Consider the following 22,755-nt stretch of genomic DNA (forward strand, 5'->3'; position numbering starts at 1 on the left):
TGTTCACATATATATGCTCCATACATTTATTTATTTATTTTTAAGATTTTTAATTTATTTATTTGAGAGAGAGACAGTGAGAGAGATCATGAGCGAGGAGAAGGTCAGAGAGAGAAGCAGTCTCCCGGTGGAGCTGGGAGCCCGATGTGGGACTCGATCCCGGGACTCCAGGATCATGACCTGAGCCGAAGGCAGTCGTCCAACCAACTGAGCCACCCAGGCGTCCCTGCTCCATACATTTATATCCATATATATTCTAAATGTACATTGGGCTACCAAGAAAACATAATACAAATTAAATATTATTATTTTTTAAGATTTTATTTATTTATTTGACAGAGAGAGATCACAAGTAGGCAGAGAGGCAGGCAGGGCGGGGGGGCAAGCAGGCTCCCCGCTGAGTGAGAGCCTGATGCAGGGCTCCAGGACCCTGAGATCATGACCCGAGCCGAAGGCAGAGGCTTTAATCAGTTGAGTCACCCAGGTGCCCCAATACAAATTAAATATTATTAAGACCCAAACACAGAGAAAACTTTGTATAGTAAATCTTTCCAGATATATGTTTTAGATTTGAAGTGAAATTATAGCCTTAAATGCATATATTAGTATGAAAAATTAATGAGCTAAACATCCAAATTAAAATTTTATATAAAAGATCAAGGTAAATACAAAGAAAGCAAGACAGACAATACCATACATAATATAATAATATATTTTTTAAGATTTTATTTATTTATTTGACAGAGATTACAAGTAGGCAGAGAGGCAGGCAGAGAGAGAGAGAAGAGGAAGCAGGCTTCCCGCTGAGCAGAGAGCCCAATGCAGGGCTAGATCTCAGGACCCTGGGATCATGACCTGAGCTGAAGGCAGAGGCTTAACCCACTGAGCCACCCAGGTGCCCCTATAATAATATTTTTTGTAAAAGGAAATAATCTACAAAAGCAAAACACAGTTCTATGAAAGGCGAAATAATATGAATAAATCTATGGCACATTTGATAAAGAAGAAATTAAAAACTCCAAAAATATATATATATATAAAGTAAAGAGAAAATGATTATAGTAAAATTAATATTTTAAATGAAAGTATAACTATATACTAAAAATTTAGAAAGATTAAGTCAAATAATTTTTATAGAAATATAGATCACTGGAACTAAATGGACATGAAACAGAAAACACAAATAAATCCATGACCTTAGAAATGGCAGGGGAGGGGTTAAATTACACACACACACACACACACACACACACACACACTTACCGATTTTAGCAAAAACTTTTTATTAGACTGTAATCTTCGGGAATTAGAAGGCACATTCATACATATGAAAACACAGAGGGTACATCGTCTAAGCTCTCTAAATTCTCCTGAGTAAAATGACAGATCACCTAACAGCTCACTTGTGTTCACATCAGCAGATTAGAGAATGAGTGAGCAAGAAGCAAAGAAAGTGGGAGCATAATGATTCCCAACTTAAAAAAAAAAAAAAGGCACAGAAAAAAAGATCACAGCAAAGATAAAGAAGACCAAATCCCCCCCCAAAACCTGTTATTCAAGCTGCAAAATCATGGGCCCAAATCTCCATCACTCCCAGGACAGTTATTACCCATCATGGCAATGACTGGCTGAATAAAAGATGATGAGATGGTCAATATACTCTGCTTAAGAAGGCAGAAGAGCAGGGTGCCTGGATGGTGCATGGGTTGAGCACTAGTCATGGTCTCAGGGTCGTGACATCGAGCCCCAGGTCGGGCTCTTTGCTCAGCATGGAGGCTGCATGAGACTCTCTCTCCCTCTGTCCCCCCACCAAGACTTTCTCTCAGATAAATAAATCTTTTTTAAAAAGGCAGAAAAGCAGGAAAGAGTAGTTTTAATAATTTGAAGACAAAGGGTTAAATAATAAGTTTCACCTATCAGGGAAATTCACTGTGGGAGCACAGCTCATTCCCCTGAACAGGAGGTAAATGTGATACACATGACAATCACAAAGCTAGTAGTGAGAAGAACTGCAGGGGTGTGTTTTAACATTCTGTTCCTAAGAAACACTACTCCTAACTCTGTGTTAGTATTTGCGGCATGGCTTCTAGTATTACAACAAAAATCACCCTCTGAAAATCATTTGCCCTTTGGCCTCACTCTTAGCTTACTATCATGTGCTTCCGAGAACTAAGAAGTGGTAGAAGAGGGAGTCCTCAGGGTCACACTGTTCCAAAGGAAACTGGGCATTTTGTGTCCACAGACAATGTGTGCTAAGCTCTTGTCTAAAGGACTCTCTTGTCACCTTTTCAATCTCACTTGCAAAACTGGAGTCAAGGAAATCTGTCTTGACTGCTAAGCAGAACTGTAGCAGAAACAAATTTGGGTAATATTAGCCAGGGAATTAATACATTTGTAATGATTAACCATCATTATGCTGACAATAAATAATTCCTGGGGTGAGTTATTTATACCTCAGTTAACTCTGGAAAATTAGCTTCTCTTACTTGAATCATTGCAATGTTGTCTACTCAATAACCAGTCACATTGTATTAGTCTGGTTTCCTAATTTCCCCTAACATTATCTGCTGTGCAGTGATGTCTCCCTAATGAAATGAAATACTACTGCAAGGAGGCAGAGCAGGCCTTGTTAGTACAGTGCCTAACCCATAGTGGGTACTCGAAAAATGTCATTTTTTAAATTTAAATAATATTATATTGTATTATATGATTTTGATGCTTCTTTCTCCGATACTCTTTGTGAACATGGGAATCATTCCTCAATCATCCCTCAATCCCTGCAGTGCCTGAATCACAGTGCTTTGAACATCAGAAAACAATAAATCTTGCTTGAATAAATTATTTTCTTTATCATTTTTCAGCTTTATATTTCAAAAGCAGAGTTTATTAAGATTAAGTTTATTAAGATATTAAACTTTATTAAGAAGTTTTTAAAAAACTTCAAGTCAGGTTAGACTTAAATGTGAGTCACTTAATCACTCTGGCTCCTGTTTTCTCATCTCTAACCTGGAAAAATGACAATGATGCCTCAATCAGGGTTATTGTCAGGGTGAAATGAGATCATGTTTATAATGTGGACAACAGAGTGGTATTCAGTAAATTACTATTATTGTTACTTTAGCACCACACATCTGGATCATGGCAGAGTTACCCATGTATCAAACTTTTTCACCATTACACTTTTGTTTTACTTTTATTCAAATTAAATTCATTTCAAATTCACTAGATTCTAAATCCTCCCAAGGCTAGGACCTCTGTCTGCTTTATCCATTGCCATATTTTCAGGGCCCAGAAAAGGATTTAGAATAGGTAATTATCTTTATTTCCAGATTATAAAGTTAATATGTAGTAAAATGACACTATCACTTGCACTGCCTACATTTCAGTATTCTTATTTTTTTTTAAAGATTTTATTTATTTATTTGACAGAGAGAGCATGAGTAGGTAGAGCAGCAGGCAGAGGGAGAAGGAGAAGCAGGCTCCCCACTGAGCAGAGAGCGCAATGTGGGACTCAATCCCAGGACCCTAGGATCATGACCTGAGCTGAAGGCAGACGTTTAAGCGACTGAGCCACCCAGGCACCCCCTGTTTCAGTATTCTTATAAAGAATAAATTCAGTGATATAAATAAAAGCATATGGGTCTTATGGATCATTCATCTAATCCCTCTCATTTACAAGTCAGCAATGAGAAATGTGGTCTAGATAACTCTTCAGATCACTTCTAACCCAGAGATTCTGAGTCTAAGCAAATTGTACAGTGAGAGTAAGTAACTGATTAAAGGTTGTGTATCTCAGAAGTCACTTTTTCCCAAATTTTTTTTTTTTTTGAAAAAAAAAATTTAAAAAGTAACTCCAGAAACTTAGTGCCTTGTTATCAACAGGAGGGAGAGCAAATCCACAACTTGAGACCCTCTGCAATTCCCCAGAAATTGGTAATCAAAAATAAACCTCAAAGGAAAAAAACAGTATATTGTAGAGTCTCTAAGGGATACTCTGCTATAGAGGACAATATTGCCCTATTGCAAATAATTACGTGTCTACATGAGTTTTTAAAAGCTTTGAAAAGGGATTACAAATCTCTATCACAGCCCTCAATTTATAACTGTCATATTCCAAATTTGAGTGCCTGAATGATAGTTCGGAATGTCTAAATCATGACTACGTAAAGATGTTTACAAGCATTTAATGACTTTTAAATCTGATCTGATCTATTTAAAAGCAATTTAAAATAAACAATTCCATTGGAAGAAAAAAAAAGTGACTTCAAAAACAAAACAAAACAGAACAAAAAACACTTCCACTGTCAGGGATTAAGTTACAGACTGTTCTAAAGGGTAAATAAATGTCCTTCATTTGGATCTAGTCACAGTACCAAGTACAACATTTTATATTTTGACACTGTATTTTCAATGCATATAAAGCCATATGATCAATATTTCATCTATAATCAGTATAGTATGAAAATAATCACATAAACACACACACACACACACACACACAAACGTACACCAAACTCTAATCTCCAGTGATCTCAAATAATTTCTACACAAATTTTAACAGCAGCCTACCCAGTTATCACAATGGATTTTCAGGATGAGAAGATGAATGGCCTTTAAGAAGTTCACAACCCACAGTTTTAAATTCTTTGGAAAAACAAAACACATGTAAATGACTCTCTCTTTCTCTTTATATATATGTGTGTATATATATATGTGATATATATATGTGTGTGTATATATATATGTGTGTATATATATATATATATGTATATATATATCCCACCAATGTCATAAAGTGGCTTCAATACTTTGTAACAAGCACTCTAGACACATCCAATTGCTTATGAGAACACAGAGCCTGAGTCGTGACCTATAGACAGAGTTGATGTTTCAACTTCCCCTTATGAGAACACAGAGCCTGAGTCGTGACCTATAGACAGAGTTGATGTTTCAACTTCCCCTTCCTTTTGATTTTTGTCCCCTTCTTCAATAACATATAGTCTCTCAAAACCCCTGTTTTATATATATATGTGTGTGTATGTGTGTATATGTATATATATATATAAAATATTGTCATTTCTGAATAGTATAATGAAAAACATAATTTTGAGGAATCTAGTAATTATCAAAATGTGTATTATAAAGCTGGTTTTGATACAGTTTAAATATATACAAAGACACATTCAATTTATAGCTAACTGAAAAAGAACATAATATTAAATTTAAACATGTTATTTACATATATAATATTTAATACATTAAACTCTAGGTATATGTCAAACAAGACCAAAACTACTTTTGTGACATATTTAGATTTCCTACCTTGTATGGTTAATAAAGTCAAACTGTTTGTTTTTTATAATTTCAAGAACATTTTATTTCTAAATAAGAGAGATTTCAGACTGTTACTTATAAATGGTTTTTAGTCATTGGAAACACATGATGTTTGTGACTATGTTATTTCTAGAAAAAAAAAACATACTCAGTGAAATCATTGTAATTTCCTCCTTTTATATTTGTTACCACCTTTAATATCAATTAATATTAACATAATACTGATTTTTAAAGTCCTACTAACAGGGGATGTTTTAGAGAAGAATCTTTATCAGATGAATGCACCCAGCAGAGTCAAGGAATACTTTGTAGTGAATATGCAGAATTGCTACTGTTTTCATTCTTATTGACACAGGATTTCAATAGTAGAATTCTCTGTGCTTCTTTTCTGTAACCATGACAGAAACTAAATAAATCAGAACTTTCCAGCTATATATGATGACCCATACTGGGTTGTGAATATTTGATAAGGAGGGGCAAGGGAAATTGAAACCCTCAACCCAGTATGTGTACAAAGATAATCATTTTCTGTGTTTATGCTTTGACATGAAAAAGGGTGAGAAACACTGAATTAAGGAAAATTTGTCAAATAACATAAATGATTTAAAGCTGTAGAAGGTCCAAGGCATTACAGAGTTTGGAAAGCCATACTCATAATTAAGAAATAAGCCTATTTGATGGATGAAGCCATGCTGATGGCCACTAACCATGGCACGAATTCACATGATGCTTAAGTACCTGGGAACTCCCAAGTTGTTTCATTTTTCAAGGGAAAATGTTTTTAAGTGATATCGTTTTAGGTAAAAATAGCAAAGGGTGCTATTTTTTTCACATTCTCACTCCAACAACATGAGCTTCCTAAACAGCTCCCAAACGCACTGGGGCTCTTAAATCACCAGGGGGTAGAACATCTGCAAATGTACAAATTAAAGATGACAAAGGAAGGGTATGTCTTTTCATTGTTTGATCCCTAGTCCCTGGCACAATGCTGGTCTCATATGTGACATTCAACAAATAAATAATCCTTAAATGACTGTGTTTCATCTTAAAACTGGAGCAAGATTTGGGGCACCTGGGTGGCTCTGTGGGTTAAGCCTCTGCCTTCGGCTCAGGTCATGATCTCAGGGTCCTGGGATCGAGCCCCACATCGGGCTCTCTGCTCTGCAGGGAGCCTGCTTCCTCCTCTCTCTTTCTCTCTGCTTGCCTCTCTGCCCACTTGTGATCTCTCTCTGTCAAATAAATAAAATATTAAAAAAAAAAACTGGAGCAATATTTTACTGTAACTAGAAGAAAATTAAAGGATGTGGAGTATTTTGCTGATGAGGAAGCAGAGGAAAGGTGACGTGACTTTCTTAGAACCAGTCTTCTTATTCTGGTAGAACTTATATTTTGGGGAAAGTAATCACCCTGGCATCCCTCTTTCTTCACTACCAAATGGATGGAAATAATACAATTCCTCAGTACAGGTTCATCGTTAGGTTATATTTAGCACACCATTATCTCCATTAACTTAGTTTAAAATGGTTTATTGTGAAGAAAAGAGGCAAGAAAATAAAGTCAGATAAATCTTGGCCTCGACCGCCTTTCAAAGCTGGGCTTTTCTCCATAAATATGATACCTAGCAAGTGTAAGAAAAGACAACACACTATTATATCCCCCTTCCTTCTCACCATCATCTTCTTCCCCGTAACAATTTGTTTTTATTTCTCTGACTTCTCTGGGGCTAGCAAGATAATGAGTATGATGCAAATGTGGTTTTGTGGCTGGTGTCTTCTGGACACTGGAATTGTTTACCTTGTCATAAATAACTTCAGAGACACGCCCAGATACTGAGTCTCTGCCTCACTAGCCTCAAAGATAGATGCAAATCTCGAACCACTTGACTGAGGATTGCCAACCCAAAATATACAAATTTTAAAGTCCTCAGTTACCATGCATGAATTCTGAAAATAATCTCCTGACCAAAGTAAACATATGTGAAGAAAATAAAAATAGTATAGTAGTTAGCAATCTAAGCTTTGGGATAAAGCAGATGTGGGTTTGAATCTCAGATCTGCTGCTTATACAGTTTTATGACCTCCCAGAATCCCATCTCCAAAGCAGAGGGAGAGCCCAATGGCTTCCTTCAAAACTCAATATATGGGAGCTAAAGAACTTAAATAAATTATTTCATGATTCTTTCCTTCATTTTAGGCCAGAGGGAGTTTTGCTTCTAATTTTAGGGCTTGAATTAAAGTACTTGGAATAGTACTTGAAAATCCATCAAATTGTACACTTGAAGTGAATGCAATTTATTGTATGCAAATTTTTACCCTAATAAAGTTTAAAAAAAAAATAGAGAGCTTAGAGATCAAAATAAAGTAGTTTGGCCAACATCACACAGACAGCTAGTAAGTGACAATAAATGGGGGAGGGAAAACAGGGCTTTAAGAAGGGACAAGGAGTAAATGTAGACTAGAGAGAAAATATCTGGGTGTCATGGTAGGCCACAGTTAGAGCTACTTTGACCCCCAGGAACATGAAGCAAGCAGCTCAGGAGTCCACAGGAACCAAAGGGTTCCTGCACAGCTGGTCTCAGCAGAAGCCTTGTCTGCCAAAACCTGTCTGTTTGCAGATGTTCCTGAAGCAAAAGGTCTTATTTTATCAACAGACTGTAATCAGATCACTCCTTAGAAAAGGTTAAAAAAAATGTTTCTACTAAGTCAAAGACTGCCCCAGGCGTATTTAAATAACACATAAAATTCTACTTGGTCTACCCAGTGGAGCTTGACTATTTCAGAATTAACCCCTAACCAACATCAAAGCCAAGTTCCTCCAAAAATGTTATTATTGAGTGATTAACAGCTACCTAGGAAATTCTAGAAAGTAATGTGTTCTAGTTGGGAATGCCTTAGCAGATAAAGTCAACAGTAAAATAACCCAGGGATCAAGGAATGAAGTAAATAGATAATGCAAAATCTCTGAACTTTAAGCACGCATGATCTAGAACTTTTGAAAAACAAACCAGCCAAGAAATCACATTCCTATCACTATACTGACGAAGTTTCCATCATAGCTTAGACTCTCTCAGCCTTGTGGGTCAAAGGTTTTCACAAAATATTACCTTCCATCTTCACCTGCTTGCTCATTTAGCTGTAATGAAACAGAGCTAACACAGCCAAATTAATGCCACGAGTGTTCCATTTATAGTCATTGTCAGAGAGGTGAGCATTAGGCTGGTAAAATAAACATGAGAAAGACAACTCATTTCTTTCCTGGTGACTCCTTCACTTTTATTTATATTCAATCAGTAACAACTTCATGGAATTCCAATACTCCTGTCTAAAACCTTAGTTCTAGGCTAAACGAAGTGGATTTTTCCCCCCTTTAGTTTATTCTATATTTAACTCTCTGAATATTTACAGTCAAACTCTCTTATTTTACACCTATGAGTACCTAACATGAAGAAAAAGAAATGCCACTGTACTATTAAATAAATTCAACAAATATTTATTGAGAACTGTATGTGGTTAAGTGATGGGTTGGACTGCAGAGAACACAAAGATAGAAAAACACAGTCCTTGACCTCAAAGTATTTTTCACTGAGACATCTTGTGGTTAATTTTAACTATTTCTGCTATTAGATAGAATAATTTGTGTGTATGTGTCAGTGTGCAAATTCTGAAAACCTATTTCCAATCGTGAGCGGTTTTTTGTTTGTTTTGCTAAATACAATCTGTAAAACTATTTGACTAATATATTTCTTTAAGTTAATTCACTTCATTTTTAGTATCAAATTAACTTATTTAGGAATAAATCAAGTGATTTAAGAGTCCCTCTAAAATTATTTTATCACTAGTATACATAAAATCAAGGAGTTTGATGTGCTGGTTAGATTTTTTTTTCTTTTTTGGCATGATGCACATGAAAACAGATACTTGTCCATGAACATAAATATTTGCCCTGTACTACCTAAACTCATATTGGGAAATATATCTCCTATCCATTATCATACTGTAGTTTTATCTTCTACCCCTTCAAAACCTCACACTCACAGAGGCAATTGTTTAGACCCCAATACTGTGAGCTTGGTCTTTCCTTCCAATTAACCAAGAAAATCAAGGCACTTAAACATGAGCTTCCTTTCATCATGTTAACATCTTGCATCTTTTCCTTAGTTTTAGCTAACTTTTCTAAGATATCCGTACTAAGCTCCTATAATAACATTTTTTTTTCATTTTTTTATTTTTTTAAAGATTTTATTTATTTATTTGAGAGAGAGAGAGAACATGAGAGCGGGGAGGGAGAAGAAGTCTCCCTGCGGAGCAGAGAGCCCCATGCAGAACTCCATCCCGGGACTCCAGGATCATGACCTGAGCCCGAGGCAGTCGCTTAACCAACTGAGCCACCCAGGCACCCAACATTTTAATCCCTATTCCAATTTTCATCTTCTGTCACCTCAGTTACTCCTTTCATTAACCCTTATTTCTTATATCCTCAACTGGTTTCCTTTTTTCTTGGCCCCTTGGCATTTACTTAATATACACTGAGTTAACAAATATTTATTGAATGTCTGCTCTGTGTCAGAGACTATGTAAGATTCTAGGGATATAGACCAAAAAGACAAAGTCACGTATCTCAAGACGCTCAAGGGCGTCTGAGGACACAGGCATGTTTGGCATCATCAACAGTATAATGAGTGCTATGTAAGGTAAATGCAAGTGTGTTTGTAGAGGAAATACAAGTGGAGCTTGAAATCAACTGTGGGAAGGATTTCCCCAGGGAAATAACACCTAAGTTCAAATCCTAAATGTTATACACTCGCTGGTTTTGTGCGCTGGGCAAGTTCTTAGTTACTTTAAACTTTCCTCATCCATGAAATGGGAATAATACCTACCTTGCCTGGTTGTAGTGAGACTAAGGGGACAGCATTCGCCAAGCACTGAGGCTCTAGAAGTAGTCAGCCTAGATTTGAATGCTGACTCTACTACCGTTATGTCCTCGGGTAAGCTACTTTACACCTGTTGGTATTGGAGTCTTCACCAGTAAAATGAAAATAATAATATCAATCTAATAGGCTGAGCCTGAGTGGCTCAGTTGGTTAAGCCTCTGCCTTTGGCTCAGGTCATGACCCTGGGGTCCTGGGATTGAGCCCTGAATCAGGCTCCCTGCTCCTCGGGGGGCCTGCTTCTCCCTCTCCCTCTCCCTCTGCCTGATGCTCTCCCTGCTTCTGCTTGCTCTCTCTCTCTCTCTCAAGTAAATAAATAAAATCTATAAAAATAAATAAATAAATAAATAATAGGGTTGATATGAAAGTAAAATGGAATGATCCATGGAAATCATTACATTCCATTGTAAGCATTCAATATATGTTAGCTGCTATTATTAAAAGACTTTTTCCAACCTCAAAATCTGTGTGTAAATCTTGCTAAGTAAATAGTAAAATGATAAGCAAAATCCTTGTCATTTATAATCCTTTATTTTATTATTCATAATTTACAGTAGATTCCATCTAGTAAGTGAACTAAGCAGGAAAGATGAAGATAAAACTCTAAAGGTACCAAATTGTCAAAGTAGAACAAAATCTATCATCTTTCCATCCATTATAAGTTGAATTGAGCCCACCCCAACATTTACACATTGAAGTACATAATCTCCAGTACCTGAGAATGTGACCTTATTTGGAAACGGGGTCATTACAGATACAATTACTTAAGTGAAGAATGAGGTCATACTGGATTAGGGTGGAGACAGAATCCAGTAAGACTGGCATCCATAACACTAGGACCTTTGGTGTCAGACACACACAGGGAGAGAGACGTGAAGATGAGTGCAGAAATGGGGTGATACTTCTACAAGCTAAGGAATGGCAATGATTGCCAGCAAACCATCAGAAGCTACTGTGGAGGTCTTAAGTGAGGAAATTGTTCCTCACAGCCCTCAGAAGGAAAAAACTCTGCCGACACCTTATTTCAGACACTCAGCCTCTTAAACTGTGAGATAATAAATTTCTGTCACTTAAACCACTTAATTTGTGGTACTGTGTTATGACTGTCTTAGCAACTAATATACCATCTGACTGATAGATTTTGTTTCTTTTCTTTTTTTTTAGGATTTTATTTATTTGAGAGAGAGAGAGAGGAGAGCACAGCAGGGGTAGGAGCAGAGGGAGATGGAGAAGCAGGCTCTCTGCTGAGCAGAGAGCTGACATGGGGCTCGATCCTAGGACCCCAAGATCATGACCTGAACCCAAGGCAGACGCTTAACCAACTGAGCCATCCAGGAGCCCCCGATTTTGTTTCTTTCAAGTCAAAACATAGATCTTAACAATACATATAATAATTCATAACAATACATACAACTATTCTCTTAAACTCTTAAACTTACACACAACTATTCTCTTAAACTCTTAAATTTCAGTCTAAATCACATAATCGGTCATACACCAAATTTTCTTTTCTAATTCTCTTGTAAGAATTAGAAAAGGATCACCTTTCGATTCATATTATAGGTTCCCTGAGAAAGTCATATATTCATTTTATTCATTCCACACGTATTTACTGAAAGCCCAAATAAATTTAAAAAGAAACAAAACAAAACAAAACAGATTCCTGACCTCTAAAAATTCACAACCTATGAGTCAAGTCATACACATGTAAATAACTGATGCAAAGTTTACTGGGACAAGTATTCCCCAGGTACAAGACCAAACCACACCTTAATCCCATAGCAGTCGACGGCAAAGAGTTCTCTCTTGGAAAAATTGTGTGTTTTCCTGCGGGCCAGTTGCCTCCTTCTTTGGTCCTGATATTTACTTTGCTTCTCCCAACTTCAGCACAAGCTGACATCAGAAGTCAGTCCACTGCCATTATGACGATCCTTTCGTCCCAGAAAAACAGATGGAAGGCACTTCCACTGGCAGGAACATGAGCTTTATAGTTGAATCCAGTTTGGAGAAGCCTCCCTAAGGCCCATGATTCTGGTGTTTTTTGACTTTGCCCACAAAACAAGAATGCCTCAGCTAGGGAAGACTGCAAACCCATCCTTTTGCATTCCAGAATCCCAGCAGAAGCTCAGGCAAAACAGAATGACATCAAAAAGGCTTAGGATGGATAGATGGATGGATAGATTTTTTAAAAAGGCTTACGAAAGCAGAATTCCATGGTGGTTTGGAGAGAGTGGTTGAGGAGGGACCCAAGTTGAGGCTCATTATACAAAGGGACTTTAGCCTTACTGAAAGATTCAGTTTTTAAAAACAGCTATTTCCTGGGACTCCCAGCCCATTCTAGCATTAATTCAAGACACAGGAGGTGAGCCATTTGTAGCCAGTCTTCTCATTTTTGAAGATTTTCTGTCACACTCACCATTGATGTTATTAGGATAAGGAGGCCCGGTGAATCTAAATCCCTAGGCTAGGATTACATCACTGGATCTGTCTGACTGCAAGGCCTATCTCACTTCTCATAGGGCTTGAGAGTGAGCTGACACACAAAGGCACCACTACTTACTGATGGTTTAGTTTATGGCTTCTGTTTATAGACAAACCAGTCCTCCTTTTTTTTTTTTTTTGAAGACAAAACAAAACAAAAACAACTTAGGTTCAACCACAGGAGTGGTTAAGGGGCCAAATCACTCCTTAATCCAGAGGTAAATACATGAGTACAGTTTCTCTGCTTAATCTGCAAAACCTATTCATTACATGTGTGGGGGTACATGCACAGGCAAGCATGTTTTCTAAGCATGAGGACTTAATACAAAAGCAAAATAAAAGCCCACTGTAACCCTGGTATCATGGAAAAGGACTCTTAGTACACAGCGAGATTACCATACTGCAATTATTTCAATGTAGTGTATGTTAAAAGAGGTAGCTGAGGGAGACAGGGAAGGGTTAGGCTGGATCTCCATGCAGCTACAGCACTTTCCAACCTCTGCTTACTCTAAAAAAAAATCCTTGGCAAGGGGGATTCCTCTCATGGTCTCTGCTCTGCTGGGTTTTTACTGACCAAAGAAGTCACTGTCCAGGGGCATCAAGAAATTCTGTCCCTAGGCCATAAATAAATGCCCAACTCCTATAGTTCATGGGTGTATGAGAGCCCAAGAGGCCTGGAATCGATCCAACCTATTTTAACTAGCAAGAAACTACCTAGTAATACCTTGTTTGTATTTCTTGGAGGAGGGACACCAGAAACACTTATTTCATTCTACACAATAATTCACCACAATCAGAGGGAGCACAGCAAGGGCAACACCATCTCCCAGCTGCTGATTACATCAAAGGCTTGCAGCACAAATTCAATTTTATGATGTTAATCTCAGCCTGCCACTCAGAAATTTTCTCTGAGGGATATGATTTTTCTCTGGATTTCATTTTAAGAATGATTTTTTTTTCATCCGCAATCAATAAAGATATGTTTTCATCAAAAGACTCTATCTTGGTAGAATTCAATTGGCTATTTCAATCCCTTTTGGTGACACAATATTAATTAAAATAGTTTATGTTGCACTTCAACTGGAAAAAGAGGCAGTGAAAATAGCAGCTACTCAGAACACATGTTCTATACACATCAACATAGAGGGCAGAAAATAATTTTCTCTTTCTCCAGGCGACACACATTAGCTATTCAAGAGAGTTGCACAGACTTGGTTTATCTCTATGATCTCACTGGAAAAAAAAAAAATTGAAACTCTTCCTGTTTGCATTTTTTGTTCAAAAGGAAATCAAAATACACATGAAAATGTTGCTTCACATGCACACCTTTCATTACCTCAAGTAGTAGAAAAATAAGTGTCTGTGTGCCCATGTGGAATGATGGGTTACTAGGAATCACAGTCACTGCTTCTCCTAACTAAAAACAAATACATAAATAAAAATATAAATAAATACAATGCTATGAACATTTACTTTTATTTTCAATTTCTAAATAATGATCACAACTGACTACATTGTATTTCTCAAAAATAAACATACAGAATTAGCATAAATGTTTTCACATTTAAAAAAGGGAAGAAAATTATGAAATGGGTTATAGAAAATAAATGAACTGTTTTGACAGTAGTTTTGCAAGTTGTAGTTAGTTCACTTAACAAATATTTATGAAACACCTACTGGTCACCACTTGAGACTGGGAAGAAGGCTTTACTTCTGGCCTGCCATGTGGACAGACCATGGAACCTCCATCACCATAGACTGAGTAGGGCTGAGGCCTGGTTCCCACCAGGCATATTCCCTTTCACAGGAAATAGTCCCTGTGTTTCACAGGCATATTCCCTTTCACAGGAAAGGCTAAAGTTAACCCTGTCTGGGGAAGGAATCCAGGAAGGCTTCTCAAAGAGAAGTTCAATTACTGAAATATTCAGCTGATAATTAACATCCATAGTTTAATAATTTTTTAAAAAGGAAGCTTAGTATCTAACCAGCTTTCTCTAATCCAAATCTTCTCACCTTCATACTCTTGAAATCACCAATCCATTATACTTAACCTAGAGAGTGGATATACTGATACTCCAAGGAGTCTAAGGATTTCAGAGGACTTGGGGTAGATCTCACTCAATCCATTTCTGCTAAAAAATATCTTTATCCATCATGCTCTTAATTTGGATGTCACATCCAAAGAGAGAAAAGCATCAAATTAAGGAACAGAGTAGAAATCTATAGAAATGCAAGTCCCTATTTTGTGATCTAAAAACAACAACAAAAAGGTAAGTTCACTTGGTTAAAAGCAGGGAGTGGAAAAGAGTTTGGATTTGCTTAGACACTTGAACAATAATGATAAGGCCTAGACAGACTACATCATTCACCAAAGAGTGTATACAGATGTGTATGTATACCAATGTTGGAAAAAACATTGATTAAAAAAGAAAAAACATCCATCAACATCAGCAGCACCATGGGACTTAATAAAATGCAGATTCCTGGGCTTCGGGATGAATGTAATACATCAGAATCTCTAAGGCATGGGGTCCAGAAATTTGAATTTTTTTAAAGATTTTATTTATTTCAGAGAGAGAGAGCGCGCACAAGCATGAGCAGGAGAGGGCAACAGGGGAAAGGGAGAAGGAGACTCCCTGCTGAACAGAGAGCCCCATCTGGGGCTAGATCCCAGAACCCTGGGATCATGACCTAAGCCAAAGGCAGACCTTACTTAACTGAGCCACCCAGGCACCACCCAGAAATTCACATTTTAACTAGCTCTCCAACATGTTCTTATTATGCTTAAGGCTAAGGATCTTGAATCAAACTCAGCATTCTGCATGCAGAGCACAGATAATGAAATTCTGAAAATAACCGATGAATTAAAGTAATATTCGTTAAATGAATGACCAGAAACAACAATTCCCTCAAAAAGGTCTTATTTAGGGCCTAGTCTGCTTGGCCTAGACAGAATGCCAGTCCCTGGCCTGATGTAGGCCTTCCATAGCAAACAGGCTTGGCCTGTGCCTGGCAACTATTTTTCCCCATAATGACTGAAAGTACTTAAATTCTTCTGTTGTCTAAATGGCTTGTGGAAATTTTGCCTGCTTTGCAAGGCTTTGCAACAAAATAGCCTCAAGTTTTCCTTTTGAAAGGGTCTAAATGGGTTCACTCTAGATATTCAATTGTTCAGCAAATTTGTACTTTTGCAAGAGGGATAACTCATGCATGATCAACTTGGATTTTGAACCAAAGTCTACCAAATTTAAAAGGATTTTAAAGCTAACAATACCAAGGAAAAGTCACAGGAGGATAAAATCCTAAAAAGAATTCCTCTCAAAATGATCAGTTTGCATTTGGGTACTTCTAAATAAATAACCAATTTTCAAAATCCCCTCCCCATGTAAATTTTTGTTAAGATGCATTGCAATAGCTTGGAGGGAAATAATGAGCCTCAAGGAAGGGCTAAATAAAGCGCATGGTCAGAGATCCTATCCTGTAAACGTGGGAATGCTAACCTTTGCCAGCAAAGAACTCTCAATGGGCGGAACTCCTTTTACAGAGCCAGACCCTAAAAGTAGGCTAGCAACACAGATTGATGTGATGAAGAAAAGCCTACAGTGGTTGGGGAATGGGTTAGTTAGGGGTAGTGGAAGTACACAGGACTTCATACTTTATTCTGAACAGTAAGCACAGTTAGAATATGCGTGAAAGTCATAAATCCCATCTACACTCAAGGCTAGATTAGAGTAGTATTTTCTAGAGAATGAGATGGTAGACAGAACCACAATGATTGACTGTCACCTGTACATCAGACAGGCTTATGTTTTATACACAACTAAGTCTTCCAACAAAGTTGTTAAGATAGACACCCTGTAGGAGAGACTTGAAGATTAAATCAGTGCCCAATTGTGTAAAATAATACATGATCTTTATCTCACATTTGAGGAAACTAAAGCTCAGATAGACAAAATAATTTGCCAGTGTCCTGTAGCCAGGAGAGGATGGGGAACATGGGAACAGTGTGCCATGATTTGTGTTTGTCATGCTCTCTCACCCTGTCCTACTTTCAAACACAATTTTCCCTTGGCCCAAAAAACTCTTCCTCAGCATTTCTACCTGGCAAACTTGCACAAAACTGGACTCTTCTGAACTGGAACTAAATTTTAACTTCTTTGAGCATCCTTTGGCTGCCTTTTAGCACACCCCTTCCCCCAGCATTCCCTTTTCTACCTTTATCAGACCATTTATTACTCTGCTACAATTACTGCTGTGTCTCTTACCCTAAGCTATATTGTGAATGCTTGGAAGGCAGAAAATTGTCTTTTTCCCCCCATGCAATCTACTTGGCAAGAAGCTTTACATATAACACAAGATCAAAAAAATGTCAAAGGGGAGGTCAAAGAATTAATGTTATTTGGTTATGAATGAATGGATTCATAACTTATGGATTCAAGTGTTGTCCCTCTTTTCTCCCTTTGTTCCCCCAGACAAGTCAGTGTGTAAATTATCATCTTGTATAACTCTAAAGCCTGTACAAAAAGCAAAAGGCAGATGTACAAAAATATCCATGACTATAGATGTTCATTCCAACTTCTACCCAAAGCAGCCTAAAATCACATCAGTTTTCTGGGCCCTCACGACTCACCACTGACTCAGAGAAAACATACAGTCAACTAACTTGAGGTTGACTGGTTCAATTAATTATGACTCCCTCATCCTATATACTTTCTTACTTGTTAAACACCCGTGTGTAGGACTTCAGATTTTCCCCAGGTTAAATTTCATTTCACTAAAAAAAAAAAAAGAAAGAAAGAAAGAATGAAAGAAAGAAAGAGGAGGGAAGTCAGTGTCTTAAATTGTAGACACTTTGCTACTTCTATGATATGCATCACTTCATCTGTTCTTCATAATGACTCAAGCCTTACTATTATTTTTATTCTAAACATGAAGAAAATGAGGCTGGGAGAACAGAAGTAGCTCGCTCAAGATCAGAGCTAGAAAACAGAAACAGATAAATCAGTCTCCAAAACTCACGCCCTTGACCACTATACTACACTGCTCAAGTGGGGCAGGCAGGGTGCCTAGCAGATTAGGACACTTTCTGGAAATGTAAGTAAACTCTAGAAGAGATACTCCTCTAAGAACAGTGATACCTTGCTCTAAGAATGAGGATTTGCCTTTTATAGAAGAGTTCAGAGACCTGAATATCTTTTAAGACCAAAGACAATCTTATTTGGAAGATAACAGTGATAGGGTTTGATAGGGTTTGATGAGACCCCAGAGTTAATTTGAGGGTCTGCCAGGACTTCAGAGATGATCTGTTGCTAGAAATCAGTGCACAGATTCTTTCATTCCTGATCCCCATCTCATTTCCCAGCCTCCATTCGAGTCTAGAGCAGACCTGAATCTAAAAATGTTAACAACTGGGAAATTACAACTATACATTCAGAACGGTGCTCCAGAAGTGTCCTTTATAATGCACTGATGAAATTACTAGTAAGAGATGCCATATATTGTGAGTAACATTAAATAAGAGAAAGAATAGTGAGTTGTCAAGCCATGAAGATAGCTGAATGTAGCAATCTTGAAATATTTGCAATACCATTATTTTCAAGGTCCCATGATATTATTTCATAACCTAAATACACTTCCATTCCAGTCTGCCCCTATAAACTGGAACTTCAGATTTCTAAAGTATTCACTCTGTTGGGTGGAGATTGTTTAATGTAAGATTTTCCATGTAGGGAGAGGCTTAACAACATATTTTTATTGACAAAATAATTATAGCTTAAAAAAATACTGGAGGTAAAAATACTGGAACTCAACACATAATTTTTGTGGTTTGAAAAAATAATAATTACTTTACTAGATCACTTCAGGGACAGTTTCCTTTTCTCCTCCAGTCCTTTGTATTCTTTACAGAAAACACCATTGGTGCATTTTAATACTGAAGGAACTAGAGGGCAAAGGAACAAGGAATCAGTCACAAGACCAAATTAACCACAAGTACTTGCATGACGAATGTGGTTGCTTTCTTCTCCCCTGGTGTTTAGGTGGTAAGAATTAAGGAGAGTAGAGAGTTAGTGAGTGCATTATGTTTTGGGGGGAAAGGTGGGGGCTGGGAATTGTAGGTAGGGATGGAGGGGTAAGGAGTGTGAAAGGAAAAAAACTTTCTAACCCTTTCTTCAGGTACCTAGTCTCCAAAAGGTGACCTTGAACTCATTTAGAATAAAACTGGGAGGGGAAGGAAGAAAAGTCCACGCTACTGTACCACAGTGTTCTGTCTGCATTTAGTTAACTGTTTAAAAATGCACACAAAAATGCTAATAATGAATGCTATAATGCTATAATGCTATCATGAATGAGGAGGGCTCAATGAGGAAGCACCTGTCCCTAAAGGAAGTATTCCTACTACTTCAACTTTTCCAGATTCTTGTCAGTGCGGACACCTTCCTTCGCCCCTTTATTTTCCTGCCCCTTGTCCAACTCCACAAGTGGCAAAGTCTTGTGCCTTCAGTCTTTACTACTAGCTCAGCAGTAGGTGCATAGCAAGGAAGTTTTTGGCGGATGTCCCGTTCCCGGTAGCCTCTAAGGGGTCGTTCTGGCGTTGGCCCGAGTCTACCGGCTTTTCCCCAGATCCCAGACTCGGGGGCGTGTGGGGTGTGTGTGTGTGTTTTAAATTGCTCCGACCAACTGCTGTTCCATGCAAGTCCGACTTGCAAGTCCCAAGAAACTCTTAGTGAACGGTGGGCCCCTTCAGGTCTCTGGGAGCAGACGTCTCTCCCAGGGCCACTTGTACAAGGAAGGCCCTCACCAACCTTCCCGCCTCCCCTGCTCCCCTACACAAACACATACACACACACACACACACCCCCGAAAGGACCAATCTGACAGTTGCGTGGCTTCGGTCACTACTGATGCGCCATCTGGACTAAAGTTTGAACAGAGAATTTTCCACGTGCAAGAACTTGGAGCAAAAGAAGAGGTTTTAGCAACTTCGCGCGCTCACCTTCCTTCCCAGCCCCTCAGGATCCAAGCTTACGTCGCGCGGACTCTTAGGGCGGGAAGCCTAGCGGCAGTACAACCCCACAACAGCAGTCAGACACCCACCGCGTAGGACAAGGGAGCCTGAGCCGAGCCCGGGGGACGCCCAACCTACCAGAGCCGCCGGGTGGCGAAGCCGCAGGTGTCGGGGTAGCCAGGTAGCCGAGCGGTGGAACCGCTGGGCGGCCCGGGAGACTGCCCGGCCCCGCCCCGGCCCCGGCCCCGGCCCCGCCCCGGCCTCCGGGTCCCCGCCCCGCTCCCGCCGGGCTCCGGATCCCTCCGGCCGCGGCTGCCCCGCCAGTGCCGCGCTCCCGCCTTGTGGTCCCGCCGCCCCTCCCCAGCTCACTGGCGGCGGCGGCTGGAACAGGCCCGCCCGCAGCCTCCGACGGGCCCAGTCCTTCCAGGGCTGGAGGGAGTTCAGCTGAAGCGAGGAAAATTAAGGTAGGTCACGTGGCGTGGACCCTGAGCCCCTGCCCTGGCCGGGACTGGGAGCCGCAAGACCTTTGAGGAGCGGTGAGAGGAAGTCCCCTCCCAGCAGGGGAGAGACAGTCCAGGTGTCGAGAATGGGGGGGAAGATCCACTTTTTCATTGAAAATCAGCAGTTAAACATGAAACCAGCGTTCTAACCTGCTGGGAGTGGACCAAGTACCGCAACGGACTGGATGGTTTGGAAAATTGGGAGGGGCGTTTTGTTTTTCTGAGGTGTCTCAGTGATTTGATTTTCCTTACGAAATCCCCTGGATTCTAAGACTCCTGGAAGCAGGCGGGGAGAGATTTTGAACACACTCCCTTTTCACTGATACTGGCTTCCCAAGAACTGAGAGGATTTCTTGAGACCACAGGTGGGAGGCCTTCTTGGAGGGCAAACTGCACATTCCCTGGATCTTCCTGTGTGAAGCGCCTGTGCCTGGGGCGGTCCTCTCCCCTCCGTCATCTGTGCCCGGTTGGTTCCTATTCTTGGTTCATCTGGAGTGTCCCTTCCCGCGTGCAGGTTAGGTGTTCCAGCTGTTCCTTCCCAAGACACCTCACTTCCGCTGTCACAACACGTGGCCCAACTTACTGGGATTGTTGGCTGTGTTGGCCTCCCCTGCTTGACTGTAAGCTCAATAAAGATGGGGACGGTCGGTGGGGACAGGAAAGGCGGTATGGTTAATACATTATAAGTAAAGTAAGTCAGAGGCAAATACTGTTTGCTTTCACTTGTACGTGGAATCTTAAAAACCAATGATCAAACATAAACGAACAGGTCATAGATACAGGAAACTCTTGGTTACCAGAGCAGGGAGGGATTAGGTGTTGAAAGAAATAGATGAAAGGGATTTAAAGGTACAAACTTGTGTTATAAAATTAATAAGTCGTGGGGATGTAATGTGCCCCATAGAGAATATAGTCCGTAATATTGCAATAACTGTGTATGATGCACTTGGTGACTGGACTTGTGGACATCATTTTGTAATGTATAAAAATATCAAATCACTGTATGTACACCTGAAGCTAATAAGACACTAGTATGGCAATTATACTTTAATTTTTTAAAATAAATAAATATTGGGGGCTGATGACATGCATCTAATAGTTGAATGTTAAGGTGCCCGCAGACCCCAGTTCTTTTTTTTTTTTTTTTAAGATTTTATTTATTTATTTGACAGAGATCACAAGTAGGCAGAGAGGCAGGCAGAGAGAGAGGAGGAAGCAGGCTCCCTGCAGAGGCTTTAACCCACTGAGCCACCCAGGCACCCCGACACCCCAGTTCTTAAACTTTTCTTCCCTATCCTTACCTTCTAAGTCTGCAGGATTCTACTTCAGAGTTAATATCCCCATCCTTATCACTATCCAAGAGTCTTTCATTTTCTCTCTTGAAGGGAACCTTCTGCAGTTTTCATAGAGGTGCAGGTATGGTTCCTCTTATCAGCTCTGCTGTAACTAGCTCAGTGGTTTTAAAAGGCCCTCAACCATGCTAAGTCTCAAATAAGGGCACTTGATATTTTTAGGACCTGTGAAAATGGAAAAAAAAAAAAAAAAGGAAAAAATAACTTTAAATAAAGTTCTAAGAATATATAATATTAATTTATTTATTTATTTTTTTTTTATTAGATTTTTTTTTTTTTTTTTTTTTATTTGACAGAGAGAGATCACAAGTAGGCATAGAGGCAGGCAGAGAGAGAGAGGGGGAAGCAGGCTCCCTGCTGAGCAGAGAGCCCGATGCGGGACTCGATCCCAGGACCCTGAGATCATGACCTGAGCCGAAGGCAGCGGCTTAACCCACTGAGCCACCCAGGCTCCCTATAATATTAATTTATTGATCTTCAGGCCAATGTTATCATTGACAGTGTTGAACTTCTCAAAATCTATAACCCTGGAAAAAAGTACAAGTACCCTTCCCCACGTCTTTATTTTCCAGAAAATGGGAGATGGTTTACTGCAAAAACTCTTCCTTTCCCAATGACTTTTAAGACTTACCTTACTGATAAGACTTCCTTGTTTATCTATGACGAGGCTGGACGCAGGTCCTCCAAATTCCCATTCTTTGCATTGCAAGTGATTTGCTGCACTGTTTGTGTTCACTAACCAGTCTGGGCAAACTACCTACTACCTTGATTTGATCAAGTTTCGGTTAGTCTTCTCTTTTTCTCCCAGGCCCTAAACTTTGACCTACTCTCAGCCTGAACCAGCATAAAATTCTGCTTACCCGCTTGAAAATATGCCGACTTCTGGGTAAAACTTTCTCTTTTTCACTACAAGATCATGCCACTCTGGCTCATCCCACTTCCCCACTTCCTGTTCTTTCCAGCATTATTCATCCCTCTCTTAGGAGAACAAAAAAGACATTTTTCATCTAACTTTGGAAAGGCTTGCCAATCTAAGGGTTAAAGCATTTCTCCCTATTGCAGTTGTCCCTTATAACATCATTTTGGATGAAGTCTCCTTACCTCAGTCTAATTTTTTATTTGATCTTGTAAAATATAATTTTTAATATTGTTTAT

The 22,755-nt window shown here is 39.1% G+C and overlaps 1 protein-coding gene across 3 annotated transcripts in view; it reads right to left on the reverse strand.

The window, feature by feature from the left end:
* WDR72 (WD repeat domain 72) overlaps positions 1-22,357 on the reverse strand; it is a 216,681-nt gene extending 194,324 nt beyond the window's left edge. Inside the window, exons 1-2 of one of the 3 annotated variants that reach the window (XM_059181600.1) lie at positions 22,232-22,357; positions 21,550-21,765 (exon numbers count right to left, since the gene is read on the reverse strand). The gene's annotated coding sequence lies outside the window, so the exon portion shown is untranslated. Of the gene's footprint in view, positions 1-19,736; positions 19,967-21,549; positions 21,766-22,231 lie in introns of those variants that run through there. The other 2 variants (XM_059181599.1, XM_059181598.1) reach the window with 2 other exon arrangements.
* Positions 22,358-22,755: the final 398 nt, after the last annotated feature.

Source organism: Mustela lutreola, chromosome 7 (assembly GCF_030435805.1).
Source record: "Mustela lutreola isolate mMusLut2 chromosome 7, mMusLut2.pri, whole genome shotgun sequence".
NCBI classification, from domain to species: Eukaryota; Metazoa; Chordata; class Mammalia; order Carnivora; family Mustelidae; genus Mustela; species Mustela lutreola.